The sequence below is a fragment of the Nycticebus coucang genome, chromosome 9 (genome assembly GCF_027406575.1).
Source record: "Nycticebus coucang isolate mNycCou1 chromosome 9, mNycCou1.pri, whole genome shotgun sequence".
NCBI classification, from domain to species: Eukaryota; Metazoa; Chordata; class Mammalia; order Primates; family Lorisidae; genus Nycticebus; species Nycticebus coucang.
The window spans coordinates 112,951,804-112,973,279 of record NC_069788.1 but is presented as its reverse complement, the minus strand read 5'-3'; the positions used below and the strand labels follow the sequence as shown (position 1 = coordinate 112,973,279).

The 21,476-nt window shown below is 46.1% G+C and overlaps 1 protein-coding gene across 5 annotated transcripts in view; it reads right to left on the bottom strand.

Moving 5' to 3' along the window:
* DPF3 (double PHD fingers 3) overlaps window positions 1–21,476 on the bottom strand; it is a 291,411-nt gene that overhangs the window by 15,867 nt on the left and 254,068 nt on the right. The window lies entirely within an intron of this gene.

Sequence of the window (21,476 nt, the reverse complement as noted above, 5' to 3'; positions counted from 1 at the left end):
CCAAGTATCACGTTAGCTAACCCAAAAGCAAAATCAGGGGAGGGACATTAAGCTGTGTCTTCAGAGCACACAGCCCCAGTGGACCGACATCTGAGGCCTCGCCTACAGAGCTGGACTCTGCCATCAGCCCCAGATCACCCAGGGAAAGGTAGTGATCAGCTGTGAAGACTCCCGGCCTTCTATGTGGCAAGGATGGGAAACTTGGATGGCATTCCCAGGACTCCCAGTGCTGTAAATCAAATCAGAATCTTCCCAGAGCACCCAGGCCAAAGCCCGTTACTGTGTCACAAAAGAATCGAGAGCTATGACTAATGCTGGACATTCCCCTTCTCCAGAGCTCCCACTACATAGTGCATCACATGGCCTCTTTCATGTCGGGGTCATGTGCTTTAAAGAAGGTTCCTATAGACAAAGGATACCAATAAGGGTTAGCTCTGCCACCCTAGTGCCCTCCAGACAGGATCCCACATGGTGTCACCACCCCTTGGCAAAGCCATATCCCAGCAGGAACACCCAGGCCTCCCCTTTCAAATCTTTAGAAAGCTGGTTGCATCATGGCCATTTGGGTAAAATATTTTCTATTCAGCCAACGAGAGGGCTATTCAAATTTTAAGCTCCACAGATACAAACCACACTGAGTTATCTCTGAGAGAGTGAGAGTGGGCATAGTGGGGGATGGAGGACCCTTAGCAAATGCAGATGGAAGCATCAAAGACAGGGCAGATCTAAAAGCTTGTCAAGGCCATCTTGGGAGCCGTGCAACTCAGAGACTCCCACCGCTCTGAACTAATAACTGTCTCAGGGTGACACCATGGCAGTGGCCCCAAAGAGAAAGAAGCCTTATATTAAAAGCTTGGATGAGTCACCAGTTGATATTCTTGAAAGTATCTCAAAGATCTGAGAACATTAGCCAGGGCTGTCCCCTACTATAAGGTCTCAGAGAGAATACGGGGGTGGGATTAGGGGAGAAATGATCAGTTTGGGCCTCTGGGTGGCAAAAGCCATAGACACACAGGTTCTCTGACAGGGCTTCAAGGGGAAGGATAAAGATGAAGTCACAGAGGGAGCAAACACCCACATAGGCAAGTTGGCTTGCCCTAATTCCACGGCCTCAGGCCACACTCCAGCCACAAGCCAAGACAGGCTTATAATAACTAGTCGCTAACTTACCAAGTATTTGCTGAGCACCTGCTAGGCCAACCACTGTGCTAGACAGAAAAGATACAGACAAGACTTCTCAAGCCCTTCTCGTCTAGCCAACGAGACCGCAGGTGAACAAACTACACACAGATCTACTAATTCCAATCGTGTGAGTTGTGCCACAAAGGAAAAGCATGATTGACAAAGAAAAGGAATAACAGGAAAACCTCATCTAGTCTCAGATGTCAAGGCCACCTTCCCTGAGAAGGTCTCTAAGCTGCTAGCTGGCAGATGAGGAGGAGTTAGCTGGGGGGCAGGGAGGATTCCCAGTAAGGGGAGCAGCATGTGTGGAGGTTTTGAACAGCATAGCAGCTTCCAAAACTACAGGAAAAGAAAGGCCAGTGAGCAGAGGCTGGAGAGCAAAAGAAGAGCGGAGCAAGGCAGCTGGAACCAGGTCACATAGGCACTTGCAGTCCTTATTTAAGGCTCTAGGGCTTTAAAGTCATTAAAGGGTTTTAGGCAAGGTAGTCATGGGATCATACTGTGTTTTTAAAGGAGCTTTCTTTAGCATGGGGGAAAGTTGGGGTGATGAGGTCATCCTACATCTCGGTTGTGGGGTGGGTACATATGGGATAAGGGTGCATGGAACTATATACTGCATACATTAACACACATACACATACACATTTGCACACATGTATGTATGTGTGCAAAATCAGTGAATAAGGCCTATGCCTGAGTCAGTGTCAATGCCTGATTTCAATGTTGTACCGTAGTTATGTAAGCTCTTATCACTGGGGGAAACTGGGTGAAGGGCGCATGGGACCTCTCTGTAATACAACTTTTGTAACTTTCTGTGAAACTATAATTATGTCAAAATCAATCATTGAAAAGATCTTTATAAATAATCATTAGGAAGAGAGAAAGGGAGGGTAAGGACAGCCTGTTCTCTAGGGAAAGAATTGGTTGGGGGAGCAGGAGGATGCAGAGATGCAAGAATTGTTGCCAGGAAATGAGTTAGGAGGCAAATGCAGCTACCAGGAAAGAGACAAGAATGATTAGACTCGGATGGAAATTGGAGAATATTAAAGAAATAATTGATAAGACTTTACCATTGTTTGAATGTTGGGAACGTGAAAAAGTGAAGAGAAATATTCCCAAGTTTATGACCCTCCAAAACTAGGTAGATGTCAGTGAAACTTAGATAAGGAAGCCTATCGGAAGATTATAGGGAGCAAAAGGAGGAAAAGATAGATTCTGTGTCGAGGAGGTAAATTTGAGAAGACTATGAGACTTCAGGCGAAACACCAAGTGGAAGCATGGGGCTAGAGGTCCAAAGACAAGTACAGTCTAGAGATAGAAATTTAGGAGTTTTTGATAAATAAGTGGTAATTAGATCCAGGGGAATTAATGCAATTATCTAGGAAAAGGGGAATACGGGAGAAAGGAAGAAGAGAGGAGAAAGGAGAAGAGAGAAAAGGGTCTGGGACTGAGCTTTGAGGAACTCAACTACTTAGAGATCAAAAGAAAGGACCAGCAAAGGCCGCTGAGAAGAATAGCCTGAGAGCTAAGAAGCAAATCAGGCTGGGATGGAGTCACAGTAACCAAAAGAAGAGATTCAGGAAGGAGAAGATGGGTGGTCAGCTGTGCTGACTGCCACCAGTTCTCAGTTTTCGTTGCTTGCTCAAGTCCCTGAGCAAAGGAGTGTTGACAGAGCAGAGCAAAAGCTACTCTTCAGGAGTGCCATCTTCCCAGGGAAGAAGGTTGGCACATTCCCAAGCATGACAGGGAGCTCAGCAGCCAGCTCTGCATCCGGAGCTGTCCCGGTGTGTGTGTTGCATGCGTCCAACAGCAGTCTGCAAATGTTTATGGAGACCCAACTCCGTGTCCAAGTCCTCTTAAACCACTGTGCTGAGTGACCTCTGAAGATGTTTTCTGGGATAGCTTTGGCCCAGCGAATGGTAGCAAGTGGGGTTTAGAAACTCCTGCTGAAAAAAATTCCATGGGCTTTCTCTCTGTTCCCATCTTGAGAAAGTCATCAGCTTCCCAAAGACCTTCAACCCCAAAGGAAGGGAACTGAGAACATACAGCCTCCAGCCTCTAGTAAAATGCAGGACTGCTACAGAGCTCAGAACCCTTGAGTCTTGCTCAGAACTCAAGATATTACTCAAGTGCAAGACAAAAGCAACGGGTGAAAATATTATTGCAACCTAGCAGCCAGGAAGGTGAGGCATAAATAGTTAAGTCACCCAAGCAGCATCAACAGGTGGCAAAAACTGTGCCTGAAACTAAATCCTCCTGTCTATATCATTATAACAAGTTGGTTGTCTGTTGCTTGGTCTCCAAAAACTAGAAAAATTATTTGCCAGATAACAGTGCAAGAATAATACTTCTTATCTACCATAGAAATGACTTAACAAATGTGCACTATGGAACAAAAGCAGAAGTTTCTGAGGAAAATGGTAGAAGCCTATTTCTAAGTTTCGCTGCTAGAATCCCTTATTTTTGCCCAGAACTAATTCTTAAAGTATGAGAGTAACAGATAAAAATCTTTCCAACTCAAGGGTAGGAAAAAAAAAAAAGTCACTTGCTACTTGAGGAGTCCTATCTTTATCTCTTTTGTGAAGTTAACAAAGTCATTCTGTAATGTACTTGGAAATTGAGATTTTTCCTGTCTCTGGTTTTCTTAAAGCAAGAAATACCTGTATTGCTACTTAAATAGCCCAATGTAGTGAAGCGGGGACAACTCTTTCCAGGTCCCCTTGAGTGTGATGATTTAACAGAACATTTATAAGATTCCAATTACCAAAATGAATTTAGAAAGTGGTGCAGGGTGCATGATTCATCCCAGCCCGATCATTAAAACTCAAGTCCTTCCTGAGTATTCCTCTAAATGTATTCTATCTGGAGGACTCAGTAAATCTGCCCACTTGTTTAGTTGATTCAGTCGTGAACTTGGCATAAAGAAGTATTCCTAATTCCTTCCAGCCATAACCTCTTTCAGAACTGACCTCATTCCTCCCTGGAGGATGAAACGGGACATGTCACCCATGGCCACATGTACAGGAGACCTAACTCCTGGACTGAGTTTTTAAATAATCAAGATTTGGCTTCAGGGCGCTATTTGAATAGATAGGAAGAAAAGGGAAACCAGCAAGGCATAGAAAACTTCTCAGACAGAAGTAAAAGAGAGAAGGCAGACGTTGATTGCTGCCTCGCCACTGGAAGGACACACGGCGTGCCTTTACAGAACACATGTGCATAGAGGCTGAGAATGCTCAAGGGACAAGAAATGGGATTTCAGAATATTTGAGTGAGAGGGCACAGAGATTAATACCCAGGGAAATACCCAGGGTTAGTTCTATATTCACAGCCAACTGTTTCTGTGCGTGCAAATACACAATCAACCCCACATGGGGACATTTCCAGCCTTTTACGGGAGAAAATATTTAAATAGACCCTGTGGATTAAGCTCACATTATGATTGTGACTTAGAAGCTAACCTAAGTCATTATCTAGTCAACCTCCTCTATAGCTATTCAGTGCGGAGAGAGAAACAGTTCATTTTCAACAAACCCTGGGCAAAAAGAATGTACGAACTGCTATGACATGTGTCTCTTACTTTATGATCCTTATTAAAAGAGTTTTTTATTTCATTATCACTAATATTTAATTTGGACTAGGCTAAGTCACATTGCTGATTAAATTTGAGCTCCAGGAAAAAAAAAGATTATCCTGGTAGGTGTGTGCTGAAAACATAAATAAAACAGATACAAATAACTGTGGAACTAGCATGGTCTATTATTTATTCATTATGAAATTATAAACATCTAATTATATTTTATTACCTTATTTATCAATGTTGATCTCTTAAAAACTAATTTCTCGGGAAAGGAGAACCTCAATATCCATAGTTCTCAGGCAAGTAAATGCAAAGCTCAGATGGTACTCCTTGGACTCGTGCTTGGTTTATAGGAATTCTATTCTATTCTATTCCATAAAATACATAGGGTCAATTCCAATCAGAAATAGCACCAAAAACAAGTTTCCGCAAGCATTCAGAAAATAATTTGGCTCAAATGCCTAATAGTTCTGTAAAAGCATACACAAATAAAATTTCTAATATTAATTACATATTGCAAATATGCATATATGTGAAGTTATCGCTAAAGCATTTACACGATGTGCAGTCAAATCTCATTTTTTCTAAAGAGTAACTTAAGGAAGAAAATAATTATTAGTTTACTCTGGGAAGCCACCTCATTCAATCGGATCAATTCATTTTCATATTCTCTCTCTCTGCCCCTCCTACGCCCACCCTATCTCCTTCGCTCTCCTCCACTTTGAGATCCAGTTTGTTAGGTGGAGGGAAGGAGGCTCTGAGTCATTATACTTGATCTATACAGGGGACAGGGGTGAACCAATTCTGAGCAATCAAGAATTCAACCTCTTTATTTATATATTACAACGAGTATGTTAATTGGGCAGTGCTTCTCCACTGAACTGTTTCTCTAAACCTTGTGCAAAGATCCACAGGTTCACCTCCATCTGCCCCCAGACGTTACTTCTCATGCAAGACATCTGCAAATCCATGATCACAATGACATTCAGAAGGCACCTGAATGGCTCCCTTTTTCCCTCACCACTTTTACTGTATGTCAAAGAGGATAAAGAAGAGAAAGAGAGTGAAAAGGAAAAAGACCAAACAAACAGGGGCGGCGCCTGGGGCTCAACAGAGAAGGGTGCCGACCCCCTATGCCAGAGGTGGCGGGTTCAAACCTAGCTCTGGCCAAAAACTAAAAAAAAAAAGACCAAACAAACAAAAATGCATTAAAAATAAATGACAGTGTAAGCTGTGGTGCCTTCTGCTTAGGCGAAAACACTTTCCTGTGCAGCCAGTCCAATTACTCCTGGAAGTCTGCTTATCCTCCCCTCCAGCTGTCAAGGTCTGTGGCACCCAGGTACCCCATGGGATGCAAACCACAGGGGCTGTCACACCAGTCGTTATTATAAATAACCATACAAAACACATTCATGCAAGAGCATTAGAGGCACCTCGAATGGGCTAAACAGCTAAGGGTTCATGGCGCCATTCTTAAATAGCCCTAGAGACTCCCACGTTTTCTTGGTCAGTGTGATCCAAGGTAGTCTCCTGGAAGTGGACCTACACCCATCTATAAACCAGAGGGCATTGTGGTTGGGCCTCTTGATGGCATAGGGAAGCCTTGATCTTGATTTACATACTTACTTGACTGGCACAGGTTGGGTCCAAGATACAGCACTAGCAAGATGTCAAGAGTCACAGTTTGACCCCAGAGCTGCTAATTAGACTCTACAGCTGAGGATCAGAGGTAATTTATTCATTTATTCATTCCTTGGACGGTATCTGTTAGATAAATAAATGTGGCAGATACTTTTCATGGTACTGGAGATATAGCAGTGAGTGAGATCAAATCCCTGTCCTGATGGGACAAGTGCCACATTTAAGATACACTGCAGCATCTGAGTCCTTTGGAGAAGCCACTTTTCTTCTCTAGGCATTAGTTTTTCAATATAGTAAATCAACAGACTAGAATCTGCTATTCATGGGTAGCTCTCTCCATGATACCCGTACATGGTATTTTTAAAGATACCTTTGATCCCCAGTTGCTGATCTGCTTGGTAGAATAAATAAGCATTCTGAAGCTTACCAGCTAAAACTCAAAGAGAAGAAAACTAAAAAGGAAATTAGGGTGGCGCCTGTGGCTCAAGGAGTAGGGTGCCAGTCCCATATGCCGGAGGTGGTGGGTTCAAACCCAGCCCTGGCCAAAAACCACAAAAAAAAAAAAAAAAAAAAAAAAAAAAAAGAAATTAAAAGAACCAGTAAATACTGGTAGAATTCATATCAACTTTCCCATGTTGACCAGCCCAATCCTAGTCCAATATCAATACTAAAATATGGCCATGACAGACAGCAAAAGAAATTTAGAAATTTTACACCCCAGGCAGTAAGTTGGGCCTATGCAGATGAGCTGTTGTGAATCTGTAGGCAGACAGGGGCCTTGGGTAAGGTTCCATCCATCAGGAATATTAGAGCTGGGTTGAGCTGGCTGTGTGACAGAGGCAGATAGTGCCAGAAAGCGGGGTAGGAGAAGAGGGCCATTAATGTGAGCAGGTCAGGTTGACTCTCCTTTCAACTTCTCTTTTTTTTTTTTTTGCAGTTTTTGGCTGGGGCTGGGTTTGAACCCACCATCTCTAGCATATGGGGTCGGCGCCCTACCCCTTTGAGCCATAGGCGCCACCCTCTCCTTTCAAATTCTTCACTGAAATTGTAGATTGTAGGCAAGCATCTGCCACAGTGATTCCTGCCCCACAGTGGTATGTGGAGGCCACTCTGAATCATCATCCAGAGACTGGTATCAGTCTCAGATGTGAATCTTTGACATTGTCTGTGGGTTAAGTTAAACTGTCCCACATTGTCTGTACATCTCAGGCCTCTCTGGAGTTTCTTTAAGAGAGTGAGCCTGGGGCAGTGCCTGGGGCTCAAAGGATTAGGGCACCGGCCCCATATGCCAGAGGTGGTAGGTTCAAGCCCAGCCCTGGCCAAAAACTGCAAAAAAAAAAAAAAGAGAGAGTGATCCTGGAGAAGAAACTGTTACTCAGATTGTAGACCCTATAATCCCTGTGCTTCCTTTTGTCCTGAATGGGTCCAGGTCTGCACTTGATGCATGCTGGTGGAAAACAGCAGTGATTAGTCAACACTGGTGATCCTCCACCTGGTAATCTTCCATAAGTTAGAAGATGAATTCATGGGTGATCTAAGTTCCTGGTCATCTGAGGACCTTTGAGGTATTATTTGCATTTTTTTATTTCAAAAATATTTCACAGAGTTGTGCCAGATCTAAAGAAAAAGATGCTTTCTTGATTTCCTATCCTTTTCTAGGTGAGACTAGGAAGCAATCGTACAAGTGCCTAGAAGTAGAGGACTGACAGTATACTTATGATACTTAGAGACACTTTGTGTTACATTTTTAAATCATTTTGGTGTAATTTTGAAGGTTCTTCTGACTTTGCAATCTACTTGATTGTGATCAGATTTTTACAGAAAAATAATTCCATCTAATTTGCCCAAATTCATTGAGCACCTATTAACTGTATGAAGTGTTGAAGTTTCAAAGATGAATAAGACATGAATCCTGCCTTGGGAAGTTCAGTTGGCAGGTGAGCTCTAGCATGGCCACCAGTGATATCCTTCTGGTATTCAAACTCTTGGGTCATTCTCTCCCCTAGAGTGTGGGTTGGAGTCAGTGACTCACCTCTAACTAGCAGAATATGGCAGGAGTGATGAGATATCACTTCTAACATTAAGCTTTCATCTTCTGCACTGTCTCCTATGCTTGTTTACCAGCTCTAAGGGAAGCCAGCTGCCCTATGAACATGTCCATATGGCAACAAATGCAGGGAGGGCTTAGTCCAACAGCCCAAAAGGAACTGAATCCTGCCAGAAAATACATGGGTGCACTTAGCATTGGATCCTCTTCCAGCTCAGCCTTCAGATGAGACCATAGCCCTGGCTGACAACTTGACTGAAACCTCATGAGAGACCCTGAGCCACAGGCACCCAGATAAACCATACCTAGATTCCTGACCCACAGAAACTGTGAGATAATAACTACTTGTTGTTTTAAGTGTTATGTTCTGGAGTAATTTATTATGCAGCAACAGGTAACTATTATAGGGAGAGAGACACTTTGTTTTAAATGACTATAATACAAAGTGATAGGTGCTATAGTAAGGAAATGAATAAAGTTCTTACAAATGAGGAAGAAATAATGTTGAGGAGGCTCAGCGAAAGCCCTTGAGAGAAGGTAGCATTTGAGCAGGGCTTTAAGTTAAAAAAAAAAAAAAAAGGAGGAGAAAAGAGCACTACAGGGGGAAAGAAACAGCAGGAAATGTACAGTATATGGTGCTCAGGCAAAGCAGAGGAGCTCAAGGAGAGCAGGGGGAAGGGACAGTGGCAGGAGATGATGCCAGAAAGGTATGGGGAAAGACTGTGAAGGGCCTCTGAGGCAGGCACAAAGATCTGAATTTGACTCTAGACAGTGAGAATGCTCATTGGTTTTTAAGCAGGAACCTGATTTGCTTATACCCATGCTTTAGACTTGCAGGGGTGTCTAACTTTTTTTCTTTCTTGCAACACATTGAAAGAATAAGAGTTGTCTTGAGCCACACAGTAAATATTCAGACACTACAAAAGATAATTAGCAAAAAAAAAAAAAAAAGTCCATGCATACTTCTCGTGATATCTGACACCACAGATAAGCAAAAGAAGTCCTCACAAAATCAGCATGCAGCCCACAGGCCAGAGGTTGGGAACCCCTGCTTTAGAAAGAGAATTCTGGTGAGAGGACAGAGGGCAGATGTAATGGACATGACTGGGGCAGGGGGACCAGTTGCAATCAATGAATTTTTATTCAGCAGTTACGATGTGCCAAGCGCGATGAACAATCAGAAATAGACAAAATCCTACCACTGGGGAGCTTATATCCTAGGTTGAGTATCAGTCCAAGGCAGGCCTACTAACAGTGGGGCTAAAACGAGAAAACAGTTGACAGGTAGAACTGGTCAACGGGACATGAGGCCCACATGGACGTGTGTGTGAGAAAGAAGGTAGAGGCAAAGTTGACACCAAGATTCCTAGGTCAGGCCACACAGTAGATGATAAAACTTTCCGCAGAGATGGAGACAGAGGCTTGCAGAGTATAATACAGTAGAACCCCTGTAAGCTGACCACCCAAGGGACTGTAATGGACTGCTCAACAGACAGAGGTGGTCAACATATGGAACCAGGCCTACTATACTGATACGTACACGTGGTGCATGTCCAGTCTGTGAAAATGAGGTCAACTCAAGGAGGTGGTCAATGTGGGGAGGTGGTCAACTATGGAGGTTCTACTGTGTAACTCAACCTGGGCACACTGCATTTATTGCACAGATGGGACATTCAGTAGACATGGTGAGAAGATACGGGTCTATATTCAGGGGACAGGACCAGGCTAGAGACAGAAATTAAAAATCATCAGGTTTGGGTGGTGAGTGAAGCCTTGGAACTTGGTAAGATACTCATGGAGAGACAAAAGAAAGATAAAAAGGGCCTAGCTGGGGGTAAGGGGCAGGGGAATCATTAGAACTGAGACCATTAAGGAGCAACAAGCAAGGAACTGCTGAGAAAACCAAAGACAATGTTGGTTGGAAAGGGAGAAGAAACCTGAGAAAGGCACTTCACGGTGTCCCCCGACAGGGAAGGCCGGCACCACCAAGTGAGAATGAAGTGGGGTAAGAACCACAGAGCACATGCAGCCCAGGCAAGCCATTTCTGGTTAGAACTGTAGCTGCTGCCAGCAGTAGTGAGCCCTCGCTCCTCTCTGGATGAATGGATGGTTTCAGCAGCGTGGATGGTATGCCTGCAAGCTTCTCCTGCTTCAGGCTTTGCCCCTCGTGCAATTGTCTCAGGAATATTATCTTTACCCAACTCCATGCATTCATAGCAGGGGCCAGGTTTTGATGCAGGTTCCAAGGCCAAAGTGAGGCTGTGCCAGTCTCAGCTCCTGTCCTTCCCTAAAAGATGCACCAAGTCCCACGAGCAACCATTTATTTCCTTCTGACCTTGGATTGAACCTTTCAGTCCTAAGTGATAGGGCAGGTTCTGGCAGAGGCTCCTCCCACCATCCTGGCGTCTGGTCCAGCAGCAACCATGCAATTCTCTGAGAGAAGAGTCAGGGCCAAAGAGAGGGGGACAGTGCTGGGAGCCAGAAGGAATTGTAAGGCGAGGAAGGAAATGTGGCAGGCTGCAATGCAGGGGCTGCAGTGCTTCATAAAAATACCCACAAATCCTGCAGTCCACTCTTTTCAGTAAGTAGAGGCCATTCCCATTTCCTTGAATGTAGGCTGGACTTCATGACTTGCTTTTAACAAATACAGTTAAGAGGGGTAACAATATGCAACTCTGGAGATTAAGTTATAAAAAGGCACTGTGGTTTCCATTTTGATTGTGTACTCTCTGCCTCTGTCCCTGTCTCCTTCTCTCTGATCACACGCTCTGGAGAAAGCCAGCAGCTGTGTCATGGGCTGCCCCACTGAAAGGCCCACGTGGCAAAGAACTGGGGAAAGGCATTGCTCAGCCAGCAAAGAACTGAGGCTCTCAGCCCAGTAGCCTGTGAGGACCTGAGATGCACCAACGTGTGAGTGAGCCCAGAAGAAACTCCTGCAGCCCAGCAGAGCCCTGAGATGACTGCAATCCCAGCCAACATCTGAGACATCCTGTGACAGACAACCTAGCTAAGCCATCCCAGATTCCTGCCCCTTGAGAACTGTGAGATAATAAACGTGAGTAGTTTTGAGCTGCTGAATTGGGTTGACTTGTTACACAGCAATAGTGTAAGTAATCAATACAGTGGCAAAGGAGAAGCAATAAGGGGTTTGGTTCTGGAAGGCTCTAGAAAACCAGACATTTAACCATACTCTGCTTGTGCTCCCAGCCACGGAGAGGCCCAGAACTGGGCAATGAAGGACAGAAATAGGAATTGGGATTTTATATCATTTCTTTTCTCTATGGAACATTGTTATTTTATAAAATGAATTTTCTTTAAAAGAGTTAATAGTGGGAACTTAGTAAATAAATTTTCTTTAAAAGATCTAATAGTAGGAACTAAGAGAACTTAAGTGGCAATGTGGAGGTGACTAAAAGAAGACGCGAATGAGTGTGGCCCCTCATGAAGGCTTACACCTGTGGTTTCCTGGGCCCAGCCCATGTCCACAGGGTGTCCAGAAAAGACCCACTGCAACAAAGCTGCTGCCTCTGCAGCCTCTGGGTCTTGCCCTTGACTCACCCATCTCACTCTGACCTCTTCTACAGCCCTTCCACCTAGCTGAACCTGCCTCTCACCTCCATTTAGGTTTCCTGGAATAAGTCCCCAGTGTTAGAGAGTCAGGGTCAGACCACCAGGAGCAGAGCAAGATTCTCCAGCCAGTAATTGGCCTAAAGAAAGCAGTGCTTGGATACCTTAATGATCACCACTCATAACATTTCGTAGAAAGCACCTTTATATTCACTGACTTTGATTCCCCACAATAATCCTGTGAGGTAGACAGGACAGACAGGAACATTTCTAATTTACAAATGAAGAACTCGAGGCTCAGAATGGCTTGGGCAGCCAGCACATAGTGGAGCCGGGCCTAGAATCTACGTCTTCACAATCCAGGCCTGTTTCTCATTCCATCGTGGTCTAGGATGGCTGTCCCAACTCTATTTCAGCTCTTTATTTTAAGCTGTTAAATATTGCAACATTTTGTCCTTTCATGCATAAGAAGCTTTCTAAGGCAAGGTGATATCAGTCACCAAGTCTCTCTGTGCCTCAGTTTCCTCAGTTTGCACCACACAAGGGTGGATTAGCTACCTCCTAAGACTGCCGTAGAGCCTCACTGTTCCACACCTTTAGCAAAATCCCGCAGGAAGCCAGGTTTGCTTGTGTGAGGCAGGAGATCGAGTCCTTGCCATCTGGCAGTGACTAATTCTGGAAAACCCTGGGGAAGACTCACTCAGGAGTGAGCCAATCGAACCTACACAGAGGGCCCTGGGGGTTGTAGGAAGTAGGACAGTGGCCAGTGGGGCATTACTGGGCTCCCCCAGTTCCTGAGAGTCTCTACTGAGGTACCTCGACCTCACTGGCTACAGCCGCTCTGCCAGTCATTCTCACCCCACTCACAGCCCCACTCCTACAGGCTGGGCCAGTCATCCCACGTGGAGCCGGCTGTCCAGGCCCTCCCTAGGGCCACCCCAGGGGATGGCCCATCACTCACTTTCCCTGTGATGCCTCTCAGAAGAGCACAAAAAGATGCCTGACATCCAAGGCCGATTCCACGTCACACCTCCATTACACTGTCAGTCAAGAAAGGACAGGAATATTCCTTATTCACCTTGTTCAAGAAAGGAACAAAAGAGCACACAAGAAGGTCCCCCTTTGTGCAATCCCCAGACCGTCCTGCCACCAAGATGCCTTCAACCCCACTCACCTGAGACCCCAGTGGGGGCTCACCAGCTCCTTCCAATCCTTTTACCCCATTCTCTTCTCACCTCCTGATTTCCTGAAGTCAATAATTCACTTTCCAAATTGCGAGGGCAGGAGAATGGAAAACAAGGATGATGATAGTGGTGACCAGCTGTCCCTGAAGCCTCTCACCCAGGCTTCTCTAACACCTGGGCTCCCTGATGTCCTTCAACACCCACAGCAAGAGAACAACAAAAATCACACTGAACCAAAACCACTTAAAGGAGACACCTCCTTGGGGCTCCATGGGAGTACATCAAACCCAGCACCGTCTGGCCCTGTGTTACCTCAGCATTTGCATCCAGCCCTCCACATGCAGGCAGCACTGGGTCTGCACTCATCCCGAATCTTTGATCACTAAGTCCAACTGATAGGTCTGTTTCTAGCAGCCAAATTTTCATCTAAGATTAATCCAACTTTTCCTGACAATCAAACCAACATTTATCCAACAAATTCATGAATGAGAATTGATCTTGCTGTTTACTTAGAAAGGTAGAGGGGTTGGCTTTTACATGGGCTTTATTTTTTCCCTCTGGAGAAATTAAGGAGTTGGAATAGTACAAGAGAAAGCAAATCAATGGCTATTTCCAGTTATTAGCATCTGTCTTCAGATTTAATAGAAATGATGCCCTAAGACACATAGTCTATTCAGTCTATTCAGTACAAAAATACCCATCAATATTAGAGTAACACAGACGTACAGTCTTTCCTGACACTTTATAAATGTAGGCAAGAGCCTCACAACTGTTTGAAGAATCACAGAGCCCTTTTGGGTAAGTAGTGATCAACTCCATGGGTGTAAGTCACTTGAGGAATAGGTGTGAAAGAATTAGGAACACAGCACCAGAAAGCTGACCTCCCCACAGGGATAACTAAAATGTCACACACACCACCATTCTCTCCCGTACCCATGGCAGACATTCATAACCAATTCGTTGGCTTCCAGTTCACGTGGATAGGACCTTAGGATCTTTCTCAACACAGCAACCCAAGCAGCCGTCCCAGTCTTTCTCTGAGTTTGCATACAAAAGGAAACCTACCTGCTACTTCTGAGCTATTAAGCATAAAAAGTTTCATGGGCGAATTAAGGACTCCTTAGGCAGATCACTGATCATGTATCTTACTTCTGTTTTCCTTTCCTCACAAGTCACACATCCTATCAAAACAACCAGGATCCAAACCAAATAGTGGCCTGGTTTTGTGGTTGGACTAGCAGACAGTATTCCTACAGTCACATACTTTGTCACAGAAAATCATCCAAGGGACCGTTTCCAAAAAGGGACTTTTTATTAATGGAGGTTAATGTTTTTCCTGCTCCACAGGTGTAGACCCACCCAGCCCTCCTTAAGTAATTCCTGCATTTCTTGCTGCCTGCGGCATGAAGTAAGCCTCTTAACACTGCAAGCCTCTTTGCTGTCTGACTACAACTATTTTAGATTCATCTTCTTTCCTCACCACTGATCCCAACCACCGCCCCACCCTATGCAACAGTCACACAGAGAAACATTTACTGTACCCCTTCCCTACTCTGCCCTCCCCCCCTCCTCCAAAAACAACTCTTCTTTTTGAACTTTGCACTTTGGGGCACAAAGGTGTCTCTGTCTTACCTCTGGTTCTTATTCACCGCCAAACCTGTCAAACAGGTCATCTCCACTCTGGCAACACCAAGTGGATCCATGGACCATTAGCACAAACATCACCTGGGAGCTTGTCAGAAATACTCACCCTGGACCTGACCTATGGACTTTAAATCTGTAAGTTTCAAAAACGCCCAGGTGATTCATGGGCATAGTGAATTCCGAGATGCACAGCCCTAAATTCGCTCCCTCCCTTTCAAGGGCAGCCACTCAGTCTCCATTCTCTCTAATCTGACTTCTCTCCTCGCCTTTCCACCAAAAACTTCTCACCCATTGAGTGAGCCCATGAACATATACAGGAATAAAGAATAAATGAACCATCACATCCACCTACTGTCCCTGGAATTTCTAGCCATCCTTCAAATCCCATCCAAATGACTCCACTTCCTTGAAGCTTTCTCTGCACTCCAGGCAGATGAGGAAACCCAAGTGCTGAGAGGATAGGGAACCTGCTTAAGGTTGCACCCTACTAAGCAGAGTCCACCTGATCCCAGACCCAGAGAGTACTCTCAGCACCCGCAGTGTACTGCCTTTGGGAATGGCCTTAGAAGGATGCCTGGGACCTCCCATAGAAGCCCTTCATCCCCGCCAGGGGCAGAACTCTGGCTGGAACCATGAAGACAAGTTGTGTGTGGATGAGGCCCCATGTGGGCAGATCACAAGTCAGATTCCCTTGTCCAAGTCCTTAACCACTGATGCTCATTCCTTTGCCTCACTCAATCTTCCAGAAGACCCTTCGCTGCTGTCTTCCTTCACACATACATCCCAAACACCATCTCTGTCACTCTCCTTCTCAGAATGGAAATGGCAGCCACTGGTGTCCCCATTACTACAAGCCATAGTAATGTCATTCTGGTGGCTCTCAAACTTCAGACTGCAGGAGAGTCACCAAGGGAGATGTTTTGAACATGCAGATTCCTTAGCCTCAAAGCTTCTCATTCACTTACTCCGGAGTAGGTAGAAATCTGCCTATTTAGCTAGAGTCCTGAAGTGATCTGATGCAGGTAGTCCCAGGCCACACTCCAGACCCTCTGTCACCAGCGTCTCCAGCATATTGGCAAGATGGAGACCATAGCCAAGTCCACAGACCACTCTGCTCCTGAGTATGTCTTGGTGAGTAAGGGCTCAAAAGCCTTTCTTGCCCACCTCATCTCTCTACTGTGAGCACCAACACAACAAGGATATGCTGTGTTTTTTTTTTGTTTGTTTGTTTGTTTGTTTTAACTGGAGAACACTTAAAATTAAAAAAGGCAAGGTTTACCTCTCTTTGCCTTTATTTTGGCACCATCAAACCTCTATTCTCATTCCCAGAAATACTGTATTTCTCTCATAGCTGGTTGTCAACATACCCTTAAGTGTTTCAGACAGGCTTGTGATCATGGGATGCAAAGAGCATCAGTTCATACTGGCCAGTGTCCAGGCATAAGTTGTCTTCCTGATAGCAATTCTGTTTGCCAGAGACCTATGGTTCTCCTACATAAACAGGAGGTCTGAACTTCCTCTCAGCAGTCTGAGACAGGCACTGTATATGCCTCAAGATAAGGCATTTAGAAGACAGTGTTTAGAATATTTCCTTTGTATTACCAAATATAAACACAAATTGTGTTTGTAGGAATAATCCCACCAGCCTGGGAAAGATTTAAGATAAATTTAAGATATAGTTTCCATTGCTTTGTTATGAACCTTTGCAACCTAATTCAAATGAGGAATGGATTAAATAGCCCCAAAGAACAAGCATTGCTTTTCACCATTTTTAGTGCCTATTCAACTATTTTAAGAGAAATAGACCCAAGCCAAAATCAAAAGAGAACAGTTAGTGCTGGCGAGCTTGGTCCTAACTTATGGAGGGTGGTGAGGCAGTTACAGGTACGATCAATTCTCTGACCTTGGCAGGAGCCCTGATCCACCGACCCTACCCTCTCACCATACACCACTCCTTGTGTCACGACCTTCCATGTACTCATCTTGGACCCCATACACATCCTCACTTGTCCCTTCTTACCCCTCTCTCCTTCTCGCCTACTTTGCCTACTCTCCGCCTAGTCTGCACCTGTACTGCACAGAGAAAAACAGACCTCTGCGCTGGGCAGTCTCAGTATAAATGTGGCCATAGATCTTGGTGGTGTTCCCATGTTATTGAGTCAAGCCATTCTCCCAAATCTCCCATACCCTGTACTCACACTCTCCTTAGTCGAAAAATATGTGCACAATCATAATAAAACCACCTCACCTTCTTCATGCCACACCTGCCCAGAGCCTTGCACCTGTGGCCCCACACTCACCTCCCTCCAATTTCCAAGAATGAATGGTCCGAGTGCCTATTCAAGGTACATCTCCCACTTGCGTCAGGATCCCTGCCTCTTACCTGGAACTTTGTTCCTGCTCTTCTCCCCGCTTCTCTTGCTCTAGCAGAGCATTTTGCCAGCACGTAGACATGCTCTGAAAGCACCCGTCTTTCCCAGAGACCCTTCCTGACTGAACACTCCCTCCCTTGAGTGCCCAGTTTCTCTGCTTCTCCTTTTAGCACAACTTGGAAGGCCCAGTCCTCCCCACCCACTCCTCTCTGTAAGCTCACCTGGTTCTCCTCCTACCTCCCTGACCGCCCCTTCTCACTTGCTCTCAATTATTCTTTTCATCTACCCTGTTTCCCCGAAAATAAGACATCCTCCGAAAATAAGACCTACTTACAGGAAAGATAAGACGTCCCCTGAAAGTAAGACCTAGTGCATCTTTGGGAGCACACCTTAAAATGAGACACTGTCTTATTTTCGGGGAAACAGGGTAGTTAGATTTACTTTCCCTAAATATTGTCCACACACTTGTTATTCCAAAATGTACACTTCCAGGAGGAAACTCACCCCGAATTCCAAACTAGTATATCCACTTGCCATGGGGATTGGGAACCCAAAGAACAGAAAGTAGGAAATATCCAGGATGGAGAAAGACCTTGAGAAAAGAATTCCCACCTTAAGGGGTGGTGGGGACCCGGCCAGCCAGGACGGAAGCCTCTGGCTGGGGGGGAGGGGGCTGTGGCACCGTTATGGAGACAGGATGTGGAATTCACAGCAAGCAGAAAATTAGCTGGATGAAACCAGCCCTAGGAACTGCCAAGATGTACTTCGGATCATAAATAAGTAAAGAAAAGAGGTCATGGCAGGTTCCAGAATAGTGAGAACAGAGAGGAGCTGTAGAGTGAGAAGAGGGAGAAAGGAAACAAAAAGATGGGAAATAAAGCAGGAAGCCAGAGGCATGAGTAAAAGGGTGAGAGTAAGAGCTAGGAAAAGGGATTTTGGCCTTTGCTTATTCAGGTGACACAACCAGAATTCTGGCTGAATTCTTAAAGGGTAGCAGAAACTGCATTTTCTGACTCATCCCTGGAAGGGGATTAGTACCAGTAACACTAATAGCTGTAATTTAATGAGATGCTCCCCATGTGCTGGGCACTTTGAACACACTTCCTCACTTAACCCTTAAAACAATCTGTGACTCGGGTATTACTGTCCCCCCACCCCCTTTATAGGCGAAGAAGCTGAAGCTCAGAACAACTATTAATAAGTCACATTATCAAGACAACCCAGCAAGGAGCTGGCAGAGGCAGGATGCAAACCCCACCTCTTATTCCAACCTTCACACAGGTAACCACCACCCCACTAGGTCACAGGACACAGTGGTGGAGAAAGACCCTTCCCTAGGTACAAGGAGGCGAGGGCTCTAACAGTCAGGGTGGGGTTGGGGGGGCACCTGCTGGAGGGCTGGGAAATAGATGCCCCCTGGGCTGGTCTCTTTCCCTTCCTCTCTCCAGTCTGCCCTTGAAAGAGAAGTGAGGACTCAGAGGGTGGCCTAGAGATGAGGGAACTGCTCATCCCAGCCCTAAAAGCTAATCTCAGAGCCAGATTAAAGGCACACCCAGAGCTACCCTAGGGCAAAACCAGGTCAAGGCCACCTCCAAACCCCACCCCCACAGAGGTAAAGGTGAGAAACTGTAATGGCTGAAAAGGCAAAGAAGTCAAGAAACAGGCCCTGAATAGGAGGGTCAGCTGGAGGAGGCGGCCTTCGTAGGAAGAGAGCACTGGGCTGGGAGTCCCAGCCAGTGAGTCTCCTGTGCCTCCATTTCCGCCTCTATCTGACCAGCTCCAGGGCCTCTTCTCCACACCCAACAGCCGAGGGCAGGGTAGCACCGCTGGCCCTATCTGGAGGGGGTAAAGTCAGAGGTGGGAGAGACAGGGGTACTCTGCACTGTGTACCCCACGGGTGTCCTCAATCCACACAAACGGCCTGTCTCATCCAACCATGCTCATCATCTGCCTCTCCAATCAGGGAGACTGAATCATAGGTGTGGGCTACCAAGAGGCCAAAGAGGCACCTGCCTCTAAGACATGATTAGTGGGGGGTTGAGGGAGTGATATAAAATGCCATCTCCCTGCCAATCAGATCTCTGTAACAGTGCCTGAAATTTCTACCACTCAAGTTGCTCGAGTGGCTTAAAAATCAGACTTCTGGAAATCCCCAGTTAAAAAGCAAACCAACCTCTCAAAGAGGATAACACCCTCAGGACTTCCTTACATGATCAGTTCAGACACCATCAGAATCAGATGAATCCTGGAGACCACCCAGTCCAACCTCTTTTTAAACACAGAAGGAAACTGAGCCTTTTACAGGTGAAGTGACTTGCCCAAGGTCACAGGCCAAGGTAGCAGCAGAGCTGGGACAGTGCCCAGGTCTCCTAAGTCCACCACATGGCGTGGCAGCCCTGAGGGGTATGGTTAGGGTGAGGGTGGTCTGGGATCCTGGCATCCTGCTCTAACACCACAGCAGGTGAGAAGCCTGAGGCCAGCTGGCTGGCTCCTCCTTGACCCTGCCTTCCCGAAGGATAAAAGCACATCAGAATCCCAGGGCAAAATATTCCTGGGTACTGTCTGTTCTACAGCCAGCTCTCTTCTTCTCAGCCTCCTAGGAGGGAGAAGTTTCTAGAAGTGACAGTTCTAAAGGCTTTTACCAAAGGGAGCCCTAAGCGGCACTCCTCCATCTGGACAGAGGGGGTAAGGCAAGAAGACAGAAGGAAGAAGGAGAAAGCAATTTTTATTATGTCACATTCTCACCATAATGGCATCCTGGAACTTTCAAGACCTGACTAATACCAGGTTAGATTCAGTGTTTACAAAGATGGAGACCAGCTTTCTTCTGAAGCAGTGTAAGCAAATGATGGCTTCTTCTTCAAATGAAGAAGCCCCAAGGAAGGAGGAGTATCCTTCCTGGGGCTCAGAGAGGGCTCTATGCCGTCCTTACTGATAGGCTCACAGACACCGAAATGGGCCTGCAGAGCTACCCAGCATGGGGGAGCTGGCCGGGAAGCTGGCTCTTTCCAACTGCCCAGCTCGTCCTTGCTGGGCAGCCTGGACTCATTACCCATCAGACCACAGGACTCACAGCCTGGACGGATTCTCCCAGAAGCCTGCAGGACTCTTGTTCCTACAGGAAAAGTAAGGTCACCCGGAGGAAGTCGGGTGAGAAAAAACAAGAATAAACAGAAGCCCGGAGCCCTGGTTTGAGGGGGTCGGGGAGGTGAAGGAGAGGACAGAAAGAAGAGTCTTTGGAGTCAAGTAGATGTGCACTTGCCTGGTCTTGAGCAAACCACTGAACCTTTCCCAACTCCAGCTCCCCAGCGATAGCATAGGGACAGCCCCTACCTCACAGGGCTGTTACAGACAGTGAGGTCGAGGCCCTGGGAGCACATCCAGCTGCCACTCAGTGAGCCTGGGTCCCTTTCTCCCGCTTAGAACACAGAGCAGGCTCCACCTGGTTCAGAGGCCAAGCCCTGGGGACTCCTCAGAAAGCACTGGGACACAGCAGAGGCGCCTCCACAGCAAAACCTTCCCAGGGCCAAGGGAAGGAGGCTGGGCCCGTGGCTGGGGGGCTGACTCACTTAGCCAACCGTCCTACTTTCCCTCTTCACATTTTGGGAGCCCTGAAGAGCTCTTTCCCCAAATAAGGCATGCAGCAGGAAGGCACTGTGGTTAGCATGGCAGAGACCAGAAACCGGGGCTGGGGGAAAGCTGCAGAGTTCCCTGGAATTAAGACTGGAAGAGCAAAGAGGGACGGAGGGAGGGGGGTGGGGCCTTGGTGTGTGTCACAGTTTATGGGGGCAAGACATGATTACAAGAGGGACTTTACCTAACAATTGCCATCAGTGTAACCTGGCTTATTGTACCCTCAATGAATCCCCAACAATAAAAAAAAAAATAAAAAGGCATTTCCACTAAATGAAAACTTGACAGAATCTGTTGTCAGTGGCCCACACCGTACGAAACGCTGAAGGAAGCTCCTCAAGCTGAAGAGAAATAATGGCGAATGGAACCCTGGAAATAATAAATACATACATAAAGATAAAAAAAAAAAAAAAAGACTGGAAGAGCAGAGAGGCAAGCTCTCTCCTCAGCCACTGGGCAGACAGGGACTTCCTTTAGAGCCAAACTTCTTAACCTCTGCAGGGCCAAGTCAACTCTGAGCGTGCCTTCGCATACCTAATACAGCCCTCGGGGGCAGACCTCAGGGGTTTTCTGCATAGCACACTGCAGGCAGCATCCAAGCCTGCATACAGGTAGCAGGTGGGTGC